The following is an 11,139-nucleotide window of genomic DNA, read 5'->3' on the forward strand; positions in this document are numbered from 1 at the left end:
TTGAGCCCAGGAGTTTGAGGTTGCTGTGAGCGAGGATGACGCCACGGCACTCTAGCCCAGGCAACACAGTGAGCCTCTGTCTCAAAAAAAAAAAAAAAAAAAAAAAAATTGTGGACGCAATGGAAGAGATAAAGCACTACATGATGTGAATTTTAAATGAAATTTTTAAGACTTATATGAGGACTTCCTGTTTTTGTATACAGAAACTGAATATTTTAAATGCTAGTTATTCCTAAATTACTCTGTTCATTTTTCTATTAAATCTTAATAAATATAACAACATAATTTTGTGGGGAGGGAAATTGACAAAAGAGTAATATAGAAGAATGGCTTAGAAAATTCTGAGGAAAATTGACAGTGGGAGTAGCCTAACATATTAAAATACATTATAAAACAGCAAGAAGAGAGAGGTATGTGGAACAAATTCTTTAGATTTAGGCAGAGGGATGGTGTGAGGGGATTTTTGACTTAAAGAGAGCCTTATTAATATTTTGACTTACAAGACTGGAGAGATGCGTTCTAGGGTTGTCTGTCTGTAATTTACTGTGATGTTAGGTAGTCCCAGAGAAGGATGAGAAATGTAAGAAATGAGACATAAGGAATGAGAAATGTTTTTCTCCCTCCCGCCCCTCAGCATGTGCCTCTAGGTATAGAGAAATGTTTAATGGCTTTAGTGATAGGATTTTGTACATGGGCAGGTGTGTCCTACCTGGTTGGTTTGATGAGTAGTGGGAGCAAAGAATTTGAGGCTTTAGAGATTGTTGGTACTTGTATTCCTCAAAATGCTTGTTAGATAACATTCATTCATTTATTTCTGTTTTAAGTGTAAAGACTAATATGCTTTCCCACAAAAAATAGTAAAATATATTGTTACATTAATATCAAACCACTAAAATTAGGGTTTCGACTTTTTTTTTTTCTTTAAATGAGATCTCATTAGGTAAAATGAAAAGGATTGAGAATCTTCCTTTCCAATGAGGAAAATGATTCTGTGCTTCGACCTTTGACTATATTTCTTACCTACACTCCTACATTGAACTTATCAATGTGTATTTTGTTGCTTGGTCTGTGTACAGTCATGTTGGATTTAAATAAGAAATATCTGATACTTACTTTGTTGAAACAAGAACCTGAAATCATGAAAGGATTCACTGTGACTCACACCTTACCCAGGCAGCCTGCTGTTTTTTTTTTTTTTTTTTTTTTTGAGACAGAGTCTCGCTCTGTTTCCTTGGCTAGAGTGAGTGCCGTGGCATTAGCCCAGCTCACAGCAACCTCAAACTCCTGGGCTCAAGCAATCCTACTGCCTCAGCCTTCTGAGTAGCTGGAATTACAGGCATGCGCCACCATGCCCGGCTAATTTTTTCTACATAGATTTTTAGTTGTCCAATTAATTTCTTTCTGTTTTTAGTAGAGACGGGTCTCACTCTTGCTCAGGCTGGTCTCGAACTCCTGAGCTCAAACAATCCGCCCTCCTCGGCCTCCCAGAGTGCTAGGATTACAGGCGTGAGCCACCGTGCCCGGCCAGCCTGCTGTTTAAAGTATGATTCCTGGTGCGTACTGTAGTCTCAACCTCAGGATTCCATAATGAGATTGAATGGGGCTTCCTGTGAGCTCTGGGGTGATTGACAGTAAGGTGAGGGCAATCATCACTTTTCATGCCTACCCTTGATAATATTTCCCTGCTGTCAGGGGAAGGACCGAGGACAAATAGAACTTCATGATGTCTAAGTAATTAGTATATGTTGGTTCCAGCTGAACAAACTGGAGGGTAATGATCAGGTAAATGGAGATGGAATACATTAATGTAGGCTAAGGTATAAAAGACATTAGGGAAAAACTTATCAAAATTTTATGGGGTTGTTGGAATGTTTCACATTTATATTATCCCTTTGTATATATGTATTTATCTCTTTCTATCTATGTTAGTGTATCTTAAGTTTTGCCCTAGATGTATATAGAGAGGAAAGCAATTTAAATGTGAAAGCCTCAAACATTTGTTTATGTTTCTCATTTACATGATTTCAGGATATTTTCAAACTTTTTCTATTTGGAAAGGAATTCTTAATTTTTAAAAAAAATTTTACAAAATTTGTTAATGGACTTGTTCGCAGCTGATGCTATCACTGATCCTCAAATAGGAATAAATGACTATGGTCAGGCTTGTAAAACTTCTGGGGGTGTTAACTGAAAAATATCAGGTGAGCTTTTGTGTCTGTGTGTGTGTGTGTGTGTATGTGTGTGTAGTTGAGGTGGTTATTTAAGAAACATTTTCTTAAATTGTGTTTACTAGTAAAGGATATTTTAAGATGATGGCTGTCATGTTCCATGTTTCCAAGTTGGTCTTAATAAGGTAAGAGACATTTCCAGACATTTAGATTGCAAGAGAAATCTATAGGATTCTTAATTTATTTTTGTAAAAAATGTTTATAGTTGTCATCCTTCAATATGAAGTTTCCTTATCAATAAGATAAAGCCCTATGGCAATGCCTCTGAATAGTGACTATAATATTCCATTTAATCAAAAGGAAAGAATTGGTTTCAATAATGTGATTTTGAATCTTGGAGTCCGGTAATTAGGTAACCAAAGCATTTTTAAATGACATGCTTGCTTAAAACTTGCTATTGCTCACTTTTCTCATAGAATTTAGCCTTCAGTAACCTTTTCAGATTACGAATACAATGTATTACCTATGCAAGTTTAAAACATCTCTTTTTAGTGAAGAACTGATCAGGAGAAGCAAGCATTTAAGATGTTTAGACATCTTCTTTTCTTTGCTTTTATTGTCATTGAAAGAACTTATTTTGCAGAAGCAGTATACTGTATCAATTTTAAATGTTTCGATTATCTTTGGCTTGGCTAAATTACTTTCTCTTCATTTTTGGGTAAAATGGAATAGGATAGGATTCCTGGTAGGCATTTGTTCACATTAATATGGCTCATCAGGGGCATTATATTTAATTGGAGATCCTGCAGTATAGTAGCAGGAGGCTGAAGAGAATTATTTAGCATTAGCAATGGCTCGTCTGGGAGTTGTGCACTAATCAAGGCGCTGGAGTGTTAGCGGTGGGGATGATGGGAATTATGACGATTATGACATGTAAGCATGTCTGTGTGCGAACTGGACAGGCAATGAGTTAATCAAGAAGTATATTAAATGGCTCCCATGCTGATTCATTATTATCTACCATAGTGCCTGTCAGGTTGTGTATTTAAAAAATACAATTATTGCTGAATTCAATATGTGTAGGAGATGAATTTAGCCATCATTCTTTGCTTTTCAATAAAATAACCTCAAGTTACCTCATACATATAAAAATAGAAAATTGTGTCATCTGTGCCAACCATGTGATTTGTGTTTTAAAGAACACTATCTCATTTTTAACAACACATTAGAGTAAACCTTTCATTTCAGATTCATTTAAAAATTTGTTTGCCCTTTCATATATTCGTTGTAAATATTCTTTGGCTTATTTTATACTGCATAAAGGATTTGGGTTCAAAAATAGAATTTATATGTCTTTATTTTTTGAGATGAGAAAATAATTCCAGTGTTTCAGAGAGAAATTAATATTTAACACGTGAAGTTACAGACCAATCAAAGCACGAATCTTTCCACCATCAAAATGCTCCAAAATGTGAGGGTGGGGTGGAAATCTCCTTTGCTATAGCAGGTGGTCTTTTTGTGATAGGTGGAACCATTCTTTGTCCAGCATGGTTAGAGCGATATGTCGGGAAACTCAGTTAAAAATTCTAGAAATATACATATTTTGTGGAAATGGAACTAATAAATTGAATTCCTTTTAGAAAATAAATTGAAATGCAGCATAAATCCATGAACGAACTAGATTAAATCTATAGGCAAATTTACAGTTACCATATAGATGAACACAGTTTTTTTAAATTATTGTAAGCACTACCAAAGTTAATCAAACTTTCTACCAAACTGTGACCTTCATGTATTAACTTAATTAAAGCAGTATTATGGGTAATACTTAAAGTGTTAACCTGTGGGTGGTGGTTATTGAAACCAATTATCTGTGGAGTCAGTGTTAGTTAAGGTCAGCAGCATTAGAAGTGAACTTGCAACCAAGACCCTCCCATGGGTGCTGTGAGCTCAGCAAGTTAAATTGTCAAAAACCAGCAAAGCTTCTTAAAAGACTGATAGTCTGAGCCCTCTGGAGTTAAAGGTGATCTAGTCATTCCAGTTAGGAAGTTGTATGACTAACTTTATCAGTTAGGCAAAAGTTATATTTGGACAGGAAAAAAAGGATTTATGATCAATATCTTCGTGTATGAGTTATCTTGTATGTGTTCATGGGTCTTTCTATTTAACTTGAATAAAAACATTCCAATTTTTTTTAATCTATGGAAAGTGATTTGTGAATTTTTTCCTTTATAAAGTAGAAGGGGATGTCCCCCTGAATTTTTTGTTAAAAAGAACTTTGTCGGGCCGGGCGCGGTGGCTCACTCCTGTAATCCTAGCACTCTGGGAGGCTGAGGCGGGCGGATTGTTTGAGCTCAGGAGTTCGAGACCAGCCTGAGCAAGAGCGAGACCCCGTCTCTACCAAAAAGAGAAAGAAATTAATTGGACAGCTAAAAATATATAGAAAAAAATTAGCCGGGCATGGTAGCACATGCCTGTAGTCCCAGCTACTCGGGAGGCTGAGGCAGGAGGATCGCTTGAGCCCAGGAGTTTGAGGTTGCTGTGAGCTATGATGATACCATGGCACTGTAGCCCGGGCAAGACAGTGAGACTCTGTCTCAAAAAAAAAAAAAAAGAACTTTGTCCTTTTACTTACACTAAAATTTTAAATTAAGAACAAACAGTGAAATATTTTGACCATATATTTGGTTGTGTTTATTTTAAAATTTTGGTGAATTTAAACAACATATTTTAAAGAGAACTTATGTATTTCAATGTAATTAGTGCCTGGTGGTATAAAGTACCTAATCATGGATTTATTTTTCTCTAAGCATCTATTTAAGAAGGATTGGAAATACTATCTTACTGAAAAGGCATACATTTAATAAAAGATGTGAAAATACACCTTGAGTTTATTCTGATGTTCCAGTGTTTATATGCCATGACTTACATCTTTACAGCCACACTAATTTCAACTTCTTTGGAAGGAAAAGACATGATCATTCTAAATAATACCTATCACTTATTTAGTATCTGTGATGTACTAGAAAAGCACATAATTATGTAAGGGGAGTATTATTGTCACCATTTTAAGTTGAGAAAATTGGGGCTCCAGGGTATAAAATGGGTTGTCAAAGATCATTTAGCTGGTAAGTAGTGAGCTAAGATTTGAATTATGTGAGACTTCTAAGTTGTATTCTTTCTATCGTGCATAGTGCTTTCCATACTAAGTATAAGGAAAGGTCTCCTTCCTCCCCAAAAGAAAGTGAGGTTTGTTACTTTGAAGGCTGTTTTTATTAGTGTCTGTTGTGGGACAGGTGCTATGGTAGGTGCTGGAATTAGAAGAGTGACCAGAAGCAATATGATTTCTGCTCTCATGGCACTTAGAGTTCAGTGGTAGAGACAGATAAAGAGTAATAAAACATATAAATCAATAATTACAAGTTGTGGTAAGTGTTACGAGGGAACCAAGTTGTTGAGAGATAATCCTGGGAGACTTTCATTAATAGGGTGATCAGGAAAATTCTCTCTAAGGGGGTAAAGTGTAAGCTGAGATTGATGGATGCAAGGAAGTCAGTTACCAGCTAGGCAGTCAGGTAGGTAGACAGGACCGCATGTGCAAAGGCCCTGAGCCATTCGTCGTCTTCTGTTCTCAACAATCTACTAAGAGTTCTTGCTAAGGTTACCAGGAACTTTCTCGTGTTAAATCTAATGGACATTTTCCAGTCCTCTTCTATTTGACTTCTCAGCGGTATTTGACACTGGCTGTTACCCTTCCTCCAATACTCTCGTCTTCTGGCTTTGGTGACATATTAATCTTCTGGTTTTCTTTGTACTTCTGTGGCTCTCCTCTGTGTTCTTGAATCTTATTCAAGGCTTCATTGGTGGGCTCTTTGTAAAAAATTTTTTTTTGCACTTTCTATCCCCTTTCCCTGAAGAATCTCATTTTCTTTCACTTCTATTTCTGTGGTTGTAATCAACTCTAGACTCTTAAATCTGTTCTCTCTCTGACATTTCTACTTGGATGTTTTAAAACTACCTCAAACCCAACATGACCCACACTGAATGTTGATCCTCCTGGGTTCCTTATGTCTGAATCCTGTTGCAGAAGCACAAAACGTAGGAATTTATCTTCATCATTATTCTTTTTCATTTCTCATTTCTAATCCATGAGCAGCACCTTTTCATAAATAATTTTGGAATCTAGTCACATCTCTTCACTTAATTATTACTTAGGAAGATGTTTTAAATCCTTTTTCTAGTGAATCTAATAATCTTTTAAGACTATTTGATAAAATTAATTTCATCCGGAGCAATTTATCTGGAGTGAACGATTTATTGTTTCAGTTATTAGTTTTTTGGTTGTTTTCTTAGCATTAGATTTCATAATGTGTTTGGAATCTTGGTCTGTGGACTCTTTCTTTGGTGAAAGTTTAAAATGTTTGTTCTTGTTCCTGTTCCTCCTTCATTCATCTTCTCCCTACCTCTGGATTCCCATCCTTTCCCTTCCACTCTCTTTCCTGGTTTCTCTTGTGTCTCTGCCAATGCCCCCGCTCCCTGACACTCACTGCTCTCTGACCAGTTTTGTGGTTGTCTGCACCTGGCATTTTGGATTCCTAACCTATATCCAGGCCTTATGGTGATGGTTTGGACACATGGCAGATTAGTCTCAGCAGCTGGTTCAGATTTTGACTCTGAAGCTATGTTTCTGCCTCCCTAAATTGACAGTCTCTAGGAGCTGTAGTCCAAATACTGTTTGGCTTCCTTTTCAGGCCTGGAGCAGCTCCTCCTCAGCTTGGTTTTAACCTGTGACCCTGACTCTCTTCTCAGTCTCCTGCAAAACATTCTGTACTTTGCATTTGACACTTCCTGCTTCTGGAAGAACCAGCTTGTAGTTAGTATTGTTACCTATCTTTCTTCCGTTCTGAGTTTGTGAAATGTTTATCATTTACTTTTGATTGTCTGTCTTTGTGGTTTTCTTTTTTGAATTTTATTGTAATTGCTATACATTCGAAGCAGAAAGAGCTTTTGTGGTATGAACTCACTATGCCATCCTTTTTTTGTACTAAATTTATTTAAGTCTACAAAGACCAGAGAAAAATGCCAAATCTCAAAATTATGTTTTTTGCTCAATTTCAAGCATAAGTTTATCTAAGTTACCCACTTGGTGTCTGACTTTTTGTTCTGTGATTAGTTAATAGGTGGATTGGGATCTAATCTGTGCATCAGCACCACTTGGCACATCTAGACATTGTTTTACAAGCTTCCAGCTGGCTGTAGCCAGTCATTGACCTACCTGACTTGGAACTGCTTTCTTTGCTGCTTTTTCCTGTTACTTCTATGTGGCCACAGTGGCAACTGCCAACTTGGAGTGGCATAGGGAGAAGTCTAGTGGGCATCTTTCAGGAAAATATAAGGCCGTGTCTGCAGATGGCACTGGTGGGTTTGTATCTGATTTATTCATCTGAATTGGAGCCTGTACTAAAGAAGAGAGGTTCTAACTCAGATAAATAAATTAGATATAAATCCACTTTTGCTATCTATCTTCGTTTATTTGATAAATGCAATGCAAAGCACTCTCTACAGTGGAGAGTTTATAAGCTTTCTAAGGGCAGGGAAGTTGTCTGTCTATATGAGACAGTGTTAAGTTCAGGTAAAACTGCTTATAAATAGTATTTGAAAATGTCCTTTTTTTTTTTTGAGGTTGAGTCTTGCTCTTTGCCTGAGCTAGAGTGCAGTGGTGTCATCATAGCTCACTACAACCTCAAACTCCTGGGCTCAACTGATCCTCCCACCTTGGCCTCCCAAAATGCTAGGATTACAGGCATGAGCCACCTTGCCCAGCTGGAAATATCTTATTTTGTAGATAACTAAGTGTTTAGTTGCTTCCAAGTCTTCCTGTGAATCAGTGACATATTAGTTTAGTTTCCAAGTCTATATTGTATTCCCCAAATGGATATTAGATATTTTAGTAAAGGGGCCTTTATAATTAAATACAGGAAAGTATCTTCAGTGAACTATTCTAATTAAGTGTTATGGGTCCCTAGACTGCACTGATGAAACTCAGCTGGGATGTTCTACATGCGGTAGGGGAGTTCAGTCACAAAACTACACAACCTATTTGTGAAAATTTCATGTAATTTTTCTTTTCATTAAATGTTTCTACATACCAATTTTTTTTTTTTTTTTTTGAGACAGAGTCTCACTGCGTTGCCCAGGCTAGAGTGCTGTGGCGTCATCCTAGCTCACAGCAACCTCAAACTCCTGGGCTCAAGCGATCCTCCTGCCTCAGCCTCCCGAGTAGCTGGGACTACAGGCATGCGCCACCATGCACGGCTAATTTTTTTTTTTCTATATATTTTTAGTTGTCCGATTAATTTCTTTCCATTTTTAGTAGAGACGGGGTCTCACTCTTGCTCAGGCTGGTTTCGAACTCCTGAGCTCAAACAATCCGCCCGCCTCGGCCTCCCAGAGTGCTAGGATTACAGGTGTGAGCCACCGCGCCTGGCCTTACATACCAATTTTTTTACACTTAAAAAATTTATTTTCAGCTGTGGTAAAATATACATAACTTAAAATTTACCATTTTAAGCTATTTGTTAACAAAAGATCATGAGCTCTGTGGAGGAGTCCATCTCCTCTGGAGAGCCTGGGATCTTACTTGCGGTTTCATTTCACACATTCTTAAGTGTACAGTTCAGTGGCATTAAGTACATTCACATTGTTTTGCAAGATGAAAAGTTCTGGAGATGGATGGTGGTGATGGTTCCACATATAAATTTTAAAATGATATGCCTTTTTTTGCAGTATTTTAAAGTGTTGGAAAAGAGTTATCTGTATTTTATTAGCTTGAATTGTATGGGGTTGTAGGGAGTGACAGATACTCAACTTTAACAAATACAGGTAGAGTACCTGTTATGTGAAGATGCCCCATGACTTTTGAACTAGGCAAATGTGGTTCCTTCACTAGTGTGGCTTCTGGTACAGTGGTAGAAGCAGACATTTTGTAATTATATACAGTTGTGGTAAGTAGTGCAATGGAAAATTATAGGAGTTTTGTAAGTGTGGAACAGGAGGATCTGAGTCAGTCTGGGGGGATCAGGGAAAGCTTCTTTTCTGAAATTTCAGAATAATTATGGGGGTACAAATGTTTTGGTTACATAAATTGTTTTTGTACCATTTGAGCCAAAGTTATAAGTGTGCCCATCACCCAGATAGTGCACTGTACCCGTTAGGTGTGAATTTACTGATCTCCCCTCCCCCCACCTGCTTTATTTCCGATGAATTTCCATATGTGCACGTAAGTGTTAATCAATTAGGGGAAGCTTTTTTGAGGAAGTAACACTTAAGCAGAGACCTGAAGGGTGACAGGAGTTAGGTGAAGGGTGGGACTGGGAGAAGAAAGTACTAGGGCGAAATAGAGGTTGGTAATTTTGAGAAAATGATAGGACCTGTATATCCTTAAACAGGAGCCCCACGGTATTGCTCATAGTGTTCACCTATATGTAGTAGCATTTGGTTTTTTAATTTAAGAAATTGTCCTACAGTAGAACTGACTTTTTTTTCTTTTGTGTACTTATGTGAATTTTAACACATGTGTAGATTGTGTGACTACTATAATAGCACACTTGGGACACAGAGCAGTTCCATCACCCCTCAAACTTCCTTGTGTATCCCTTTGCAGTCACATCCTCCCTTACCCTGTCCCTGGCAGTCACTATAGTGTTATCATTTCCACGCACTGTATAACTTTTTCAGACTGGCTACTTTCACTCAGCATAATGCTTTTGTGATTTATCCAAACTGTTGTGTGTATCAATAGTTTATTCTTTTTTATTACTGAGTTGTATTGCACTGTATGGTTGTGAAGTTTATTTATCCATTTACCCATTGAAGGAATTTTGAGTTTTCCCTAGCTTTTGACAATTTTGAGTAGAAGTGTTCTAAACATTTGTGTAATAATTTTTGTGTAAATATAAATTTCTTTTTCTCTAGGGTAAATAATTAGGAGTGGGATTGCTAGGTCATATGGTAAACATGTGCTTACCTTTATGAGAAAATGCCAGACTTTTCCAGAGTTGCTGTATCATTCTGCATTCCTACCTGGAATGCATGAGAGTTGTAGTGGTTCTGCATCCTCTCCAACAGTTAGTATTGTCAGTATTTTTAATTTTAACCATTCTGATAATGTAGTGGTATCTTGTTGTGGCTTTAATTTGCATTTCCCTAATGGATAATGATGTTGACCATCTTCTCATATGCATGCCATCCAATATATTCTTTTCAGTGAACAAGTTTTGCCTGGTTTTTTTTTTTTTTTTTTTAGTAAGAGACAGGGCCTTGCTTTGTCTCTCAGGCTGGAGTGCAGTGCCACAATCATAGCTCACGGTAAGCTCGATCTCCTAGACTCAAGTGATCCTGCCTCAGCCTCCTGAGTAGCTGAGACTGTAGGTGTGTGCTACCATGCCCAACTAATTTTTCTTCATTTTTTTGTAGAGATGAGATCTTGCTATGTTGCTTGTGCTAGTCTTGAACTCGTGACCTCAAGTGATCCTCCCACTAGCCTCCCAAAGTGCTGGGATTACAGGCATGAGCCACCATACCTGATCTTTGCCTGTTTTTTAATTGGCTTTTTTTTGTTTTTCAGCTATTGAATTTAGAGAGTTCTTTATGTAATCTGGATACAAGTCCTTTGTTGGATATCTGATTTGCAAATAGTTTATTCCAGTCAGTAGCTTGTCCTTTTATCGTTTTAGCAGTGTCTCCTACAGATCAAAAGTTTTTAAAATTTTGATAGTTTATCACCTTTTTCTTCTGTGGATTGTGCTTTTACTGTCATGTCTAAGAACTCTTTGCCTAATTCCAGGTCATGAAGATTTACTCCTAAGAGTTTTATAATTTTGCCTTTTATATTTAGATATGTGATCCATTTAGAGTTAATTTTCATATAAGATTTGAAATTTCTTTCTTTGGGGTTTTTTTTTTTTTTTTT

The 11,139-nt window shown here is 37.1% G+C and overlaps 1 protein-coding gene across 1 annotated transcript in view; it reads left to right on the top strand.

Moving 5' to 3' along the window:
- Positions 1-11,139, top strand: part of PCCA (propionyl CoA carboxylase, alpha polypeptide) — a 375,245-nt gene that overhangs the window by 24,127 nt on the left and 339,979 nt on the right. The window lies entirely within an intron of this gene.

Source organism: Propithecus coquereli, unplaced genomic scaffold, assembly GCF_000956105.1.
Source record: "Propithecus coquereli isolate 6110/MARCELLA unplaced genomic scaffold, Pcoq_1.0 Scaffold212, whole genome shotgun sequence".
Taxonomy (NCBI): domain Eukaryota; kingdom Metazoa; phylum Chordata; class Mammalia; order Primates; family Indriidae; genus Propithecus; species Propithecus coquereli.